Source organism: Ambystoma mexicanum, chromosome 7p, assembly GCF_040938575.1.
Source record: "Ambystoma mexicanum isolate Mex_15411 chromosome 7p, UKY_AmexF1_1, whole genome shotgun sequence".
Lineage (NCBI taxonomy): Eukaryota > Metazoa > Chordata > Amphibia > Caudata > Ambystomatidae > Ambystoma > Ambystoma mexicanum.
In genome coordinates, this window is record NC_090939.1 from 871,940,211 (window position 1) to 871,957,278 (window position 17,068).

A 17,068-nucleotide genomic window follows, 5' to 3' on the forward strand; every position below is an offset into this window, starting at 1 on the left:
ATCAATTTATACTTGTCTGTGGGAAGAGATCTAAACCAGAATTCCATAACCTCCTGTTTTGTTCCTTTGAACAGTGGGATGCCGTAGTCCAAGTTAGGGCTGGGCTATATTTCTAGTTTTCAAAATTGCTATAGGATGAGACAATATTTTTAACATCGAGATATAGATATATATATTTGAGGCTTGTGGCTCTGCTTAGATCACATGCTATGCAAAGGCCGGCATCTAGTGGTAGTCGCAGAGTATTACATGATTTATTTTCCAAACTTGAAAAAGGGACGCCGACTGGGCGTATTAGTAATACTATCGCTAATGTGATGTCTACTGTACCCATGGTCCTTCACGCGTTGAGGTACCTCAGGTTGTTTTTTTCTGCCATCGTGGTCAGTCGTGAAGTCTGCTCCACTACCAACTGCTTCGGCTGCCTTTGACGGACGGCTACATAGTCAACGACTCAACTGCTTCGACGAACAAAGACTGCGTCCTACACAGGCCTCACCGGGCATCAGCCCTTCACAGTAGGGAGAGTGTGGGGGGGGGTCATGCACTTGTAACCTTTTAGAGAATGCCTCTTTTGACCCCCTATCCCTTTTATCGCTGTACTGCCCTTTCCATAAGCAACGGAAACGCTCCATTTAAATTTTGCCCTTCCTGCAACAGGAGATATCCCTGGAAGGACATGCACAAGGTGTGCAATCCGTGTCTGCCAAGGGATCACCCTGAGAAAAACTGCAGACTTTTATGGCCAAAAACCTTAAAGGACAGTCGATCCAGACGCAGGGCTGCCCACACCATGCAGGTTGAGGCCTCCTTAGACTTGGCAGGGGAATCCAGTGAGGGCAGCCTCAACTTCATTAGTGATGTCAAAGGCGATCAGTGTTCAATGGAATCCCATGTGTGAACCCCTGGCTCCAACAAGCAGGCCAGCAGTCCTGTGATGTAGAAATCACCTGGTGGCACAGGCACACACACTTCTTGCCACACTAAACACACACCCCGCAGCTGAATGTTGACTGCCACTTTGACCGTTGAGAGCCACATGGTGTTGAAGGAGAGGTCCTCCAAGTCATCCCTGTCTTCTGGGCCACCGCGCTCGCCAAGCTTCTGAAACAGGTGCCGAAAGCCATTTCAGACAGCGCCTTCAAAAGAACTCTTTTCATGCGCCAAAGGGCATGCGTTGAAAGGCGCTTCAGCCCTTCCTGCCTCCACATCCAAAATGACAGAACTTATCAAAAAACAAATCCCAGTTACACTTTTAAAATCAGTCCTTGAACAGCAAAATCTTTGCTCCTACTATCCAAGCCCTCTACGTCACAAGATAGCATCCTTTCTCCCTCTGAAGACATAGTTTCAAGGGCCATGCATCACAAGGACCCTACGCTCTTGCAACAAACCCCTACTTCCTCAGTTTTTCCGTAATCAACTGAGTGGATCCCAGAGAGCTTTGATAGGGTTATGAGGAGAATGTCCAGCTTTGTGGACTTCATGGACCGGCACCCCGAGGAACTCAAGAACCTTCAAGGCCCTACACAGAAATGGGTGGCCAAGGATGAACCATCTGCTAACGGACAATGTCTGGATGCTTCAAAGCAACGCACTTCCACAAAATCCTAGCCACCTCACAGTAATGGCACTGTGCATGATCTTTATATTATAGACCCCTCCGGTTCTCAGGATCCTGGATATCGGGGAGATCAAGGGAGCCAGTATGACCAGGACCAATACTATGATGATGAGGACATCTGTGTCATCCAGTCACCAGGCCATCAAGATCAGCAAATGGCTGACTCTCCAGTTGACAATCGGCTCCAGTATAATGAGGTGCTGCTCAAGGCTGCCCAGCATTTTAAAATAGACACCCAGGATGCCCAACTTGACAAGGATTTTGTAGAGTAATTTCTTGGAGACAAGAAATCCACCACACAATGTATCCCCCGTCCTACAATCTATCCAAAGGCGTATTCAGCCTTCTCTTCTTACACCAAACCTTACAAGAGTGGTCATCCCCTGCATCGTGAAAATATTCATGCCAGCCCCCTCCAACCCTTTACATCAGAGGTCAGCTTAAACACGATTCCTTGGTTGTCACCACTACAAGGAAAAGGGCATGCACAACTCTAGCCTCTGCAAAGGCCCCGCCTGACAAAGAAAGCAAAAAAATGTATACCTTTTGGCAGAAAAGTAGCTTCCTCGGCTGCCTACCAATCAGCAAATACCACCCTCCTGGCTAGAAACGGTAGAAATGGTTCTCATATGTGGGACGAGCTGGCTGAACAAATTGAGCAGAGCCCCTTGAATTAAAACCTTTAAAACTTGTGTCTGAAGGCAATCAGGTGGCTAACTGCTTTTTAAAAAACAGCCTAGATGCTGTTAACAATGTAGGGCAGTCAGGGTTTATACTAGAAATGCAGGCCATGTTGCTCAACATGCCCATTGAACCGAATGCCCTGTTCAGTAAGGCAATCGAAGATGCCCTGAAAAGTGTCAGGAATATGAGACCCTAAAATCTCTTGGACGACTATCCAACAAACCTTTTGTCCAAAGGGGGTCTTTTAACACTAGAAGGTTCTGTGGCCAGGGCCCTCATTGCTCCTCTGGTTACAATAAAGGCAGCCAATTACCATCATGGGGAATCTCACAGGTACGGTCGTCCTCAAACTTCAAAGAGGCTACAAAAGGTCTAGGAGCAGGGTAGAGCCTCCTCTGCCAGAGGCTCCACTCTCCCTAAGCAATGACACCCCGCTCCAGGGCCCCTCCCATGCCACTTCAGTCAGAGGTTGCATCTCACAATTCACCCATGCATGGGTGGGGTTCACTTCGGACAAGTGGGTGTTATCTACTGTGGCGGGTGGATACTGTATAGAGCTTATTCAAAGACCATCCAACCACTTGCCAAGACACAGACAACAACATAGCAAAGGTGCCGATTACTGGAGGAGGTGAAAACCCTGCTGGTAAAGGACGCAATGGAAATCGTCCCAGCAAACCAGGTAAACAAGCGTATTTATTCAAGCGTATTTATTCAACGTACTTCCTTGTGCCAAAGAAAGACTTAACAATGTGTGCGGTACTAGACCTGTGCCCAACGAACACTTATGTCAAGCCTCAACGTTTTCACAATGCAACGCTTCAGGAGGTAATTCCTCTCTTTATACAGGGAGGATTACATAACATTGGATATGAAAGATGCATATTTTTATATGTTAATGTTCCCAGCGCACAAAGTATCTGATTTCAAATTACAGGAGACAGCTACCAATTCAAGGTGCTCCCTTAGTACCAAGGGTATTCACAAAAGCATTAGCAGGGGGTGGCGGCGCACCTACGCAGAGTGTCAATCCCGGTGTACCCTTATCTGGATGAGTAGCTGATAACAGAGGAGTCCCTTCAAATTTGCAAAGACAACACCCAAAGAACAATCAACTTTCTGTTCCAATTGGGATTCTCCATCGAGAAAAAATCAAGTCTTGTACCGAGTCAAAAAAAACAATTCCTGAAGTAATCTTAAAAACAAAGGTGGGGCTAGTTTTCCCCTCAGATGCAAGAGTTCAAAGCATGCTGTTGCAAATACCTCACTGTCTAGCCGGTTGCCAAATAACCGTGCGCAAGGCAATGCACCTGCTTAGGGTGATGGCCTCATTCATTTACCTAGTTCCACATGCGTGGCTCTGCATTCTCCCATTGCAGGAGTGGTTAGCAAAACAATGGTCTCAAGCAAACGGTCAGTGGGACGATCTAGTGGTTGTTTCACTAACCCTAGTACAGTCTGGTTTTACCACTGGTGGTCCAAGGATAACTTGTTAAAAGGAAAACCCTTTCGCAATCCACCAGTTTAAGCGATACTAACTACAGAAGCCTCACTCTCTGGATGGGGAGCCCATTAGCTTCACCACACAGCTGTGATAAACTCATGGTGATAACAAGTAAGACACACAAGTGAGCACATGTCATGATGCATCCCCCCGGGCATCCCGACCACGTCCATCAGCCCCGGGAGCAGGCATCATGTTGCCTTGAGAAAACCCAGCAACCTCTGCTAGGGGCTGTCTGGGTTCAGTCCTGGCGCCCATGGCGCCAGGCCCATATGGGACATCAGTCCTGGCGCCATAGGCGCCAGGCTCATAGGTGCACACTTACCTGATGCAGACCATGCTGCAAGAAGATCCAAGCCGATGTGAGGCCTGGAAGGGACTACTTTACCTTAGGGACTATTTTGTTACTCGGGTGTGGTCGGGGAGGAATACCTACCTGGGACTACTTTGGAGGCTATTTAAATCACGCCTCGAAGAGCAGCACACGCTTCGCGTTATTCTGCATCCAGCAGTGTAACGTTCACCGTGCCAGCAGCAGCATCCAGCCTTCTGCCACGCCCGCCTCGAACCTGGAGCACCTAGAAAGAAGGTTAGAACAAGAGTATTACCTGATTTCATACCTGATCCCAGATTCATTGCATCTTCAAACCAGAGGAAAGACTTTGTTTTAAATGCGTCGCATCGCCAGCAGCAGCGCCGCGCCATACTCCCAGTTCCACGCAGCATCTCTTCGATCCGGCGCTGTCTCCATTTTTACATCGCCGAATCCCGGCACCTAAGGGGGACAAGAAACAACAAGGTGAGCAGAGAGAACAGGCAGAGACAATCTCTTTAGCCGCCATATGCTTACCTGATTTTACCGCCGTAGGTGGTATTCATCAGCACGCCACATCTTCTTATGCCTCACCTGTAAGAAAAGGAGAAAGCAGCAAGGTTAACCCTTGGCATTATTTACCGGACAGTGTTGGGTAACAAAGACTTTTACCGGAGCGCTTTCAGCTGTCAATCTTCTTATTGGGTCAAAGCTGCAAGATAAAAAGAGGAATTGGACAGCGGTGAATTCCAGACAACTCTTACGAACTATATACTTACGGCTGTTCGCCAGGACCTTTTGGAGTCAGGATTCGTCTACAACTCTTACAATATCTTCATGCCAGTGAAGTAACTGGTCATCAACGCGCCCTTGCGTACTTCGCAGGATGGAGGGCTCATCCTTCAAGAATAGAAGGTGAGATTGCTGAGAGGGCACTTCAGAGGTGATTAGTGGGGAGGACAGTGGGGGTGCTATCACTTGAATCCACAAGTGGCTAAATCCATCTCTCCACTTGTAGGAGAATATTTCTACGGGTCAAGCAGACAAGATTAGGAGGGCAGATCCAGTCAGTCATCGCTGCACTACGCATCACGTGGGTGGAGGCCGCAGCAGTCCGGGTCCGACCAACGCCCCTGTGGGAGCCAGGTGAGCGTAACAGCACAGTTCAATGGTGTTTATTGAACAATGAATGCTGTATGCAGGTTGTAAAAACGCCTAATCTAAACCTAAATTTAAGATGGGAACAAGGGTCGACCATCAAATGAAAAATAAGGCAGTCCTAGTGGCGTCTTGTCATAACAAAAGGGCCTATACTAAAACCTATTGCCAAACCTCACTACTAATAGAAAAAGTGGTGTGGGATAGTTCTCAAGAAAACAATGAAGTGTTCTCAAATAATATGTTGGGACAAGGGATAAGATGGGAGTTTGGAGCACAGTACAGACTCTGGCTTCTGCAGCATGAGACGACAGTTCCAGTGGCAGTTCTCAGGACCGTCGATGGCCAAGTCTAGTTTCCTGTGAAAGTCTCTTGCCTTTGGGCCTGATGTTTTCAAATAACAAAACAAAAGTTCCTTTAACAAATGACTTTCCAAAGTTCACTAGTTGACTGGGTTCCCCTGGTTCCCCCTTTTCTCTGCGTTATGTTCTTGGGTGATGGCTCCACCCCTGGATCTCCCTCGGTTGGGCTTGGACCCCTCTTGCCTTTCAACAGAATTCAATTCCCTTTCTTTCACAGTGCCTGTAGATCAGTTTTTCGATTGGGGATTTTGCTTGACCCTCTGTATGACTACTTTGACCTATTTCGCGGGCCTTCCTAGGGCCTTCTGATACTTGTAGCTTATCTCTTATGGGTCTCGACCAGAGTCTCTCGAGCTAGCACCCACATGGTGCCGGTTTCCCTCAGCAGCTGGTCTCCCCTTCAATATGTGTACTTGTTACAGTTCATTAACTGTTCCTCAAACTTGCCATTTTGCGACTTAAAATCAGCACAGCCCAGTTCTCATCTGTACTCCAGACTCACCGCTGTGTCAAACCGCTTGGCTTTTGGCTTCTCTGAAGTCGAGGTCGGTACTACGGGTGCAGGAGTTTCCTCGCTCCTGCTTATCGGCATAGGTTTTCCCTGAGTACCGTTGACATCTGCTGTAGGACACTTGTGCTATTGTTCGCGGTCTTGGGCTATCTTCCGTGAGGGGTTACGCGGGCCTGGGATGAAAAGGGCAACGTCACGTCTCTCCTCGCCACCGTCTCGATTCCTGCCGCCTTTCCTTCTTTTGAACTGCTGCGTGGTAGCTGCACGATACTCGCCTTACCCGACCTGTGCTCTCTGGCTCCACCTTTATCCCTATGGGGGAAGGGAAAGGGCCATCTGGAGTGTGTGATTCTGATTAATTAGGGAAAGGTGCTAGAGAACCGGCGCCTTTAGCGGCGAGGAACAAGGGAGGGTACTCTCCATATTTCCTAATACCCAAAAAGGACTGAGGACCAAGACCTATCTTGGACTTTAAATACTTGAACAATTTCCTCAGGAAGGACAGGTTCAAGATGGTCACACTTCCTCGGATCCTTCAGGCCCTCCAATTCCAGGATTGGATGGTGTCATTGGACCTTCAGGATGCTTATTTTCATGTGCCAATCCATCTCAAGAACAGAAAATACCTGAGGTTCGCCGTTGGTGGTTCTCATTTTCAGTTTAGAGTTCTGCCATTCGGGCTGACCTCCGCCCAAGGGTTTTCACCAAACTGATGGCGGTGGTGGCAGTGAATCTTAGGAGAGGGGGGGGTGGGGGGGATTCATGTCTACCCCTACCTGGACGATTGGCTGATCAGGGCGCATTCTGCCGAACAAGTCCTGGATCATCTCACCGTCACTTGCCACTCTTCACAGACTGGGCTTCTCCCTAAATTACAAGAAGTCCCATATGACACCTTCACACTGGATACATCCTTGGGAAAGAGCTTGTGCCTGAGGTGAGGGCTCAAGACATTCTACAGATGGTCTCCAAATTTCAGAGTGCCCAGAGTCTACCAGCCTTCGATATTTTTATTTATTTTTTAGGTTGCTTGGTCTCATGGCATCCTGCATTTTTCTGGTGCCAGAGCCTCGCCTGAGAATGAGATCCCTTCAATGGGCCCTCAGAATTCGATGGTCCTAGTTCTCTGGAAAGATGTTGGACATACTTCAGGTACCAAGCGGGGTCGCAATGGATCTTCTGTGGTGGGCCAGCGAGGACAATATTCTGAAGGAAGAACCTTTTTGGCAAACATGTCTGGAGATAACAGCAGTGACGGACACCTCACTCACTGGGTGGGGAGCCCACACCAACGATCTGACAGTCAGCAGTCATTGGTCTCCATCGGAGTCCAAACTACATATCAATCTTTTGGAGCTGAGGGCAATCAGACTAGCGTTGAAGGCCTTCATGGCCTCTGTACAGGGAAAGAATGTCCTGATAATGACACACCACGGTGGCCATGTACTACCTCAACAAAAGGTTTGTGTAGGGTCACTACCACTGTGCAGAGGCGCAATTCAGCTCTGGTACTGTTCAATTCAAGAAGGAATCTCTATATCAGCAGTTCACCTAGCTGGAGAAGAGAACACTGCGGCAGATGCTCCGAGCAGGCAGAGCACAGTCTCCCATGAGTGGGGAACTAGCACAGGAAGTCCTTAAAGAGATCTTCACCCTTTGGGGAACCCTTCAAGTGGATCTGTTTGCGTCCAGTGTCAACCAGAAGTGCGAACTGTACTGCTCCAGGGAATTTCCCCCAAAAGGAGCTCTACGAGACAGGCTCGTAGTGGACTGGGAGTTTCCACTCCTGTACGTGTTTCCTCCAGTCCCCGTCAATCCTCACGTGATCAGGAAGTTGAGAAAGTTTGGGAAACGCATGATCCTAGTTGCCCCGGATTGGGCCAGGATGTGGTACCAGTACCGTCTGGATGTGTGCATCTGCCCGCCAATACGTCTTCCACAAAGAGGACCTTCTCTCGCAAGAGGGTCGGGTTCTCCATCCAGAGGTAAAAACACTCAACCTTCACGCATGGTTTCTGAGAGGCTGCGATGCAAGGATTGGGACCTCCCGGATAACGTAATGGACATTTTGATACCAGACAGAAGGCCAGTCTTTGTACTGTTGCTGTTGGAACAAAATCTGCAACTGGTGCAGAGACAAGAATGTAGATCCTTTTCTGTGCTATACACCCGAGGTGTAATCCTTTCTACTATCCTTGGCCAATCTGGGGCTCTAGGTTGGAACGATTAAGGGCTATATAGCGGCGCTGTCCATCTTTAAGCGTTCGTCTGAAGAATGTTCATATTTCAAAATTCCACTTGACACAATTTCTAAAGGGGGCTCACCAATGTGCGATTTCCATCCCCCCACCCTCCCAACCCCCCTTACCCCCCCTCCCCAATCGCCTTTCCAGGTTCCTATTCGGGACCTTAATCTGGTACTAACATTTCTAATGTTTGCACCCTTTCAATCCTTACACGCATGTCCATTAAGTTTATTTTTTCAAAATCATCCTCCTGGTAGCTATAACTTCAGCCCGTAGAGAGAGTGAATTGCAAGCACTTTCATCCAAACCACCCTTTACTATCTTCCATAAGGATAGGGTCGTTCTGAGGGTTAAGCCTTCGTTCTTACCCAAAATCATTTCTGATTTTCACATAGGGCAGACAATTGTTTTACCTTCTTTCTATCCCCAACCTCATCCTGGCAAGGAGGAGATATTGCATAGTTTGAACCCTCGCAGAGCTCCAAGCTTTTATATAGCTAGGCTATCAAAACTTCGCATTGATGATCAGCTTTTCATTGGCTATACAGACCACAAACTGGTTTAGGCTGTTTTAGGAAACCGACCATATCCAGGTGGATCATTCTGACAATTTCGGAATGTTACAAACTGGCAGGCAAGGATCCTCCTGAAGGATTAAGGGCCCATTCCACCAGGGGCATGGTTATCTCTACAGCCCTGCAAAGGGGTGTACCAATAAAAAGTATTTGTGAGGCAGCAACGTGGTCTACTATTCACACATTCACAAAACATTACTGCCTGGAGTCTTCCCTCGGCCAGGATGGGAGCTTTGGAAAAGCAGTCCTCCATTAAACTAAATTATTACCTCCACCAAATCTAATACTGCTTTGGGAGTCTATCAAAGATGAGGAATACTACATTAAAAGAATAAGTTACTTAATCCCTGTTAACGTTCTTTTGACTGGATGGTCCTCCCACGTATTCCTCCTCGCCCTCACAACCTACCCAACTGTAGAATTTCCCATGCAAGTACAGCTTTGACTCCTAATTCTGAAGCAGCTGAAGCTGGATATCTAATATCAAAGATGAGGAATACGTGGGAGGAACATCGAGTCGAAAGAACACTTGTTCTTCTCAGAGTTAGCAGCAAGGTTGGGTGCAACAGGGAAGTTGTAATATGCAGGCTGATATGGAGGAGATTGCATAATGGAAACAGCAAAAACACTCAGAAGATATTTAAAAATAATGTAGACTACATGTCTAATCCTATTTAAAAGAAATGCAAAATGCATAGCATTAGAAACATATTAAAGAAGGAACCCACTCAGAGAATTAGTATTTTGTTTTTTTAGACAAATCTAAAGTGCAAGTGCATTAGCAGCAATATAAGAAGCAAAATAAAACCTATGAATCAATGAAGATACCCTTTCAGCATCATACAATGAAAAGTGCATATCCATATTCAAGACGAACTGCAAAATGCAGAAAGTTTGTCAATGTCTAGATCAGACATTTTGCATAAAGTACAAGCATCTACAACAAATACAATTATGCGTAATAAGCATACATTGTAATAGTGCTAGTGCAAATAGCTGTGATCTAAAGTGCAAATGCATGAAATGGTCTAATTGCCAGCCCTCTAAAAGTAAGTCATGGTGACAATTAACAATGTACATAGAACAATAGTGCAAATAACATTGCAATGAGTAATACAAATATAAAATTCATGAGAGGAAAAAAAAAAAAGAAATTGTCCAAATCAACAATATATGTTCTCGGAGCCTGCAATTATATTATAACAGAATTCCCGCTTTCTAAAAAGAAAACAACCACAGCTTCTGATATTTTTTTACTGCTATGGATGTTTTGGCCCTGGTCCCCCGTGAATACAGTAAATGGAACTTGGCAACTACATTTGTGAACTGTCTTGGAAGCATTGTCCATTTGCCTGTTAAATGCTTTTTCCCCTCCCCCTCATTGTACTTGGAGATGGACTTGGGCAGTGATCTTTCTTAGCTTGGTTTTTTGGGAGAATTTGATCAATACCTTCAAAGAAATCGTAGTCTTACAGTGCACTAACCAAAATCTCCTGTATAGCCTAACTCGGGACATTGTGGCTATCGCACCTTGCAGCTTCTTGCACTTGCATTGACTTTCTGGCATATCTGGAAGTCCCACTGAGGGGCAACAGCTGCATTGATCCAAGGTACAAAAATCCTGGCTGACCTCTGCTCGCCCTACATTGGGGTTTTCTTATCTTGCCTACTTCATTACTTGCTCTCACCTGCCCTATCAATGATTACTCCTGAGGCACAATCGCACTTTGAATACAGGCTTGAGGTAAAATGATGACTCCTCCTGGTCCCTTTCAAATGTGTAGATATCTTTTACATAATGTTGCAGTTCAGTAAAACACCTCTGCGTGTGGTTGTCGCGATCCATGCCCCTGACCCCCTTAGGTATAACCACCCCCTGGCAGCAGTCGGGCTAAAGCCCTTCACACCTTAAAACTCCATCAGAAACATACATGGAGTCAGTCCTGGCGCCTTTGGTGCCAGGCTCATTATCAGGAATAAAGCAATACCAGTTTTGGACCTTAATCCAACATGGAGGCCTATTACGCAGCTCAGTTCTTTAGAACCAAGCCATGCGGTCTAGTGTTTTGGGTGCGGCTGGGCCTGGAACGACTTGGCCTGAAACGACTTTACATGGGCTATTTAAAGCACACCCAAACAGCAGAACATGCTTCGCGTTATTCTGCATTCCTGCAGCGTACCGCTCACTGTGTCCAGCTCCTGCTCATCTGCTTCTCCGGCGGCCCGATCCTGAAGCCCTAGATCCGGATTCCATTAATAACCTGGAAGAACAAGAACAGCATTAGCGAGCAAGAACACTTAAGTAACCGGCCTTGAATCCATCCTGCGCTTCGCTTACCTCGCCCATCTCCGGAGTTTGCCGCAACCTGCAAAGGTAAAGAAACAAGGACTGCATTAATAACAATTCTTACCTGGGCAAGCAGCGAGTCCTGACAGCACCCTGCGCTTCTCTTACCTCGCCAATATCTGGGTTTCACTTCAACCTGCAAGGGAGAAGGAACAAGGTCCGCATTAACAACGCACTTTCCTGGGCAAGCAGCACTTCGATCGCTCATCACTCCGGAACATCCCCGCAACCTGTACAAAGAAGAGAAGAGAACACAGGTTAGCAATTAACACCAATAAACAGCGCAGCACTCTGTGCATGAATAACTCACCGTGGTCTTCGCCATCAACGCGGCAACTCGGAGATCGCAACCATCACTGTGAAAACAAAGACATTGTTGGGGAACATTGTAGTGGATGAAGACGCGGAGAAGACAGAAAACGGAGGGAAAGAAAGACAGAATAAAGACGCAAAAGACATTATAACTCACCTGGAAGACAGCAAGCAGATTTGGAGTCACAGCCGGTCTGGACCCGACATAAGGGCACACGGACCAGTGAAGCAACTAGGTCCGTGGAACGCCCGCACCAACCACACGCCCCTGCACAGAGACACAGGACGGAGAGTTCAACGCACAAAAACCTAAGGTGAGCAATAACCCCAAGGGAGGGGATTTGGACCAGAGGGAGGTGGGAGTCCACCCATCACAGAAACAGTATCTTAACCCTCAATTCTCCTGTTATAGGCACTACCCAACATCTGGCACATAACCAAGCATAGAGTGGTCCGGGATAGCGCTTAGACCTCCATCCAGTATCATGTGGCGCCCCCGTGGATACCAGGTGAGCGTAACAGTAGTCCTATTTTCTTGGCTTCTGGATCTGTTTAGGTTTACACACTATGCATGTACCATCATCTAGTGGTTGGTCTGGAGCAGTGCAGTTTTCTTCTTCTAAAGTTAAAATGGGCGTCTGCAGGGTATACACTCATTTCGACAACCTATTTTTGGTTGTGGGACTTCATCGCCAACATTTTTATTTGAATTTTTTGTTTTTAGGGTGGGTGTTTGCGCGGGTTGGGGTATGATTATTTAAGTAAGGGTGGCACAGCCCCCCATAAATAAAAAAAATAAATAAAATAATGTTGGCGATGAAAGGGTCGGCGATGAAAAGTACCACAACCAAAAATAGGTCAGTGAAATCACGTAGAACCGTCGACAGGAGGCGCTCCTGTTTTGCTTTAGGTGTTCAGTAACCCACATTGCCCTTGTGTGCGCATATGCCTTTAGTTGGGTTTATACCTGCCTTTGGATAGTCCAAGGAGAATAGTGCTGGAGTTAAACTTCAAAAACCAAAGTTCGGCATCACCGGAAGAAAATATTTACACAACAAAACGACGCAGAAGCAGACACCAGCAGACACCAGTGTCTTAACTACTTTGTTTGATGGCAGGGACAGAGAAGAAATAGTTCATTGGGAAAATCGGGTCAGTTTACCTTATACATGCACCACCTGCTGCCCAGATAATTAATTGAGAAAAAAACATTTCAATGTTGCCCTAAACACAATGCATAGTTTGCAGGAGCAGACACCCAGTAAATATGCAACCACTGTTTCCCAAAAGACCATATGTGTGCAACCATGAAAAGGTTTTAACTTAAATCCTTAAGGTAAAGAAGGCAGCAGAGTTGTCCAACCTATGCCATGCAGGCGGAGACTGGGCAGGTTCCACCCAGGATCTCTACGTTGAGACGTGGGGTGAGTTCCACTCCGAACAAGAAAGCTCTGAGCCTTTGAGGGCTCCCAGGGACAATGAAGCAGCAAAGGCTGCAAAACAACCCCTCCCAACCTCGCTCATTCTCCACAAGGCACCGCCATGAAGCCACCACATGGTTGGCAGAAGGCTGTAGGAAGCAACTCCAAAATGCCTCCAAAACCCAAGACTGGGACAACAATTAAAATGTTCCCTGATAAGAAGGCACAGCACCGAAAGTAGTGACTGAACGAGGCGAAAACGTACTTGAAAGAAAATGGCTGCATTATACACCGTGCCAAGGCGGTAGTTGGGTGTTACAAAATCACAAGCCTGGTGCCAAACCCTACGTGCAGAGGGAGGTAGACGACAAGGGTTCACCGCATCTTGGTCCTTGGTAGAGGATAAAAAAGAAGACAAAATTGAAAGAAATCTTAACGTTGGCTACTTAACAAGGCATCTAGGAAACAGACTGTAATGCAAAGCATCTAGAAACAAATCAAGGCAAGGCAGTCCTACCCACAGACACAGATGTTAAGCATGTTTAGTTTGACAGTCCAAATCCATGTACAAGGAAAAAAGGATGAATTCTCAGACCCATTTTACCCTGACTCCTACCTTTCCATATAAAAAAGTAAAGCCCTGGAAGATGTCCTCAAAACATTAACATAATGAATGGGGAAAAGGGAGAGGCAGAGACCATGGGGATGATTTTGGAAATCAATCTTAACCAGTGGTAAGGCATACTCTTCAACCGCAAGAGTGACACTTTTCCTGTGGCCCAACCTAGCAAATGGGGTCCTGTGACCCCCGGCATGATTTGTGAGACAATCCTACGGGGCTTGCCCTGAGGTGCAACATTAGCAATCCATGAGTGCCTCTGCCGAGAGATGTATGCAGGCTGTGCTGACCGGGACAGACACTGGACCAAAAGCATCGAAGTGCCTAAATAAGTCTATTAAACTCTGGAGGTCCAGCACAGGACCCTGCCAAAGTGTCTGTGTCCGGCTCAGGTCCAGTTGAGTGCTGCTGCTTCCTTGCCAGTCTCTACAGGGACCCACAACCTGGAGCTATGGACCTCCTTACTGGGGACTTCGATTCCCCCTGACCTTAAATCCTCTGTCAGGGTCCCCAAGGTAGGGCAGCAACAGTCTAGGGACGTTCCCCTTAGTTTTCCTAGAAGGTTTTGGGTGCAAAGTCTGCATATTGTTGACTCCTATGCTTTCAACAGGGTACCCTCTGGAAATGGCAGTCTCCACAGAGGTGGTGTCCACCTCACACACCCCAGGGTGAATGGTGATGAGGGAGTCTTGACTGATTTTCCTATACATACGAATTTGGCTCCCACCTTGTTACTTCTGTGGTCTTTGCCAGTGACCCCGTAGATGTTTCATCGGAGTGTCAACACCTATGATGTACAGGTTTCCAGAGTCCATTTGGATGCCCCTAACAGTCCTTACTACAGCAGTAATAATCTCCACAAAGCAATGGTCCATGTTGGAGAAGAACATTGTAAAATGAATGCAAGGTATGGCCCCCGACTATGAAGGCGTTTTTGGGACATTGTGAAATACTCCATGCCACAGACTCTTTTAGCCACGATGCCGGTGCCTACTCCTGCCACACCGCAAATGACTGCGAGAAGTTAGGCAATTGTGGCTCAGCTTATGGCAACACTGCTGACCTCCTCAGAGGCTCTGCCGGGGAATCCCAGGTTCCGCTAGTGACCCCAGTAGGGAGTGCAGATACCCTTGGCTGCTGGGGCACAAGCTACTCATCTGAGGGTGTGGGGGGAATAGTCATCATTGTCCCAATCATCCTTCAGAGCCTTCCATGAGAGGATTGCCAGCAGCGCTTGAGACCGGGATTCTGGCCTCAGTAAGACTGTGTAAACCAGAGGACAGGGGTTCTGATGCAACCAGATATAATCCAAGAGGCCAAGCAAGCATGAAATAAACACCATACCATGGCAGCCATGGTAAAGCTAGAGGCCAAACATAGAATTTTTGGCAGAGAAGCTTGTTCTAGCCTCCCACCCACCTGCTCATTCGGCGGTTGTCTGTGCCCTTGTTGCAAAAGAAGCACTCCTCAGCAGTGCCCTGATCGGTTTCAGGGCTTGTGTCAGTCAGCAAGGGGGCTTGTGCCAAATCCTTCCATCTCCACCAAGTAAATGCTGACACCATTATTCCGACATGTGAAGCCACTTTGAGGCATAACATTTCTGAATTTCCATAATGGTTGCTTGTAGATAAACGGGATCAGTTTACAGTGGGGTTTGCAGAAGCTAGGTTTATGGTGGTAAATACGCTGCAGGCAGCCGCAAACCATATAGACACAGCATCTAGGTGCATGGTTATCAGTTCAAACATCAGACCCCCATGGTTAAAAAGCACAAAGCTGATTCAGAACATGCAAGAAAAGGCACTTTCCTTTTGACTCCATACAACTCTTCCATGCTACAACGGACAAGGTCCTGAGTACGCAGATGTCCAACACGTATACTGCTAAGTCCTTAACCACCAATTAAACCCAGCTCTGGAAACATCTTCTGCCTTGGCCCCAATGTCGGACAGAGGAAGAGCTTTAAAGGAATTTGCAGCATTGGGGTCAGCAACCTTTGACTCACATGTTGGTTTGTATTATAACTGCTATCCACGCAAGCCAGAAAAATCAATGGTGAGGGATAATGAGAAATGTAGTCAAAAACATCTGGAACACCACATGTTGCAGAGCACTTCAAAAGGATTCCATGAGTGCTGCCAGGACCGAATAAAGCAACAGAACCGGTCGTCTTCTGAACGACTGGCCTCCAGGAGGCTTAGAATAAGGGGGTTCTTCCCTACCCCTACGGCTACATGCCCCATGCAAAGCAAGGAGACAAAGGTGCAAATTAACCCACCTCTCTCGAGTGCATCATAACCAATGGAGGCAGATCAACCTGGATCAATGGGCCCCCATCACTGGTTGCTGGAGGATACAGGCATCCGTTCCCTTTATCTGTTTTTTCTGAACTCGTTCCAGTCTGGTTTTCGCCCGGGTCTGGGGGATGGAAAGTGTCTGGTTTCTGTGTATGATGATCTCTGCCGACTGGCTGATGAGGGTGGAATGGGAGCCCTCATTTTGTTAGATTTATCGGCTGCGTTCGATACAGTGGACCATCGGGTGCTACTGGATCGCTTGGCAGTGACTGGCATTTCTGGTCATGTTTTGGCCTAGTTCGCCATTTTTTTATCCGACCTCAGCCAAAGATTGACACTTGCCTCCTTCTTTTCAGCCGCAGCAGTGTTGCGGTGTGGGGTCCCGCAGGGATTGGCCTTGTCCCTGGCTCTTTTCAACATTTATATTCAGCCTCTTGTCTTGCTCATCCGCTCTTTCGACTTCAAGTGTTACTCCTGTGCTGAAAAGCAAATCATTGTCCGGTTGGATTCTTCCCAACTGGGCCTCGCATCACAGTTTAGGAGTTGCCTGTTGGCCATGAGTAAGTGGATGGGTAGCAATTGGCTGAAACTGAACAGGGACAAGACAGAGGCTCTGGTGGTGCATCCCCCATAAGGCCCTCGGGCAGTTGACTACGTGTCTGCTTTGACTTAGTCTCCGGCCTTTTGGCCTATGGAACTCTGGCCATGTCCCTCTCTGGTTTCGGAGGTAAGAAATCGGAGTCATTTTCTCTGCTTCCCTGTCGATGAATGGCCAAGTTGAGGCCATTTGCAAAACAGGATTCTTCCATCTTCTTGTGCTTTGTAAGGTTTTGCCGTTTCTTCCTGTCTGACTGAGGCCTTTAGTTACAGCCTCCTTAGTTCTAAATCGGCTGTATTAATTCAACTCCCTTTTTTTGGCCCAACCTCTGTACCTCCTTCAAAATTATGCTGCTCTTATTTGTACTGGCACCCCCATGGTGCCCACATCTCCCCCATTCTTCGATCATTGCACTGGCTCCCAGTTCTTCAGCGGGTGCGATTTTAAATCGCTGGTGATGGTGCATCAGGCTTTTTATGGCTCTGGTGCGGACTACC

The 17,068-nt window shown here is 47.3% G+C and overlaps 1 protein-coding gene across 3 annotated transcripts in view; it reads left to right on the plus strand.

Annotated features, from left to right (window-relative positions):
• The window catches only part of RPS6KA3 (ribosomal protein S6 kinase A3), a 1,283,345-nt gene that overhangs the window by 963,657 nt on the left and 302,620 nt on the right, over window positions 1-17,068 (plus strand). The gene's annotated exons all lie outside the window — the stretch shown is intronic.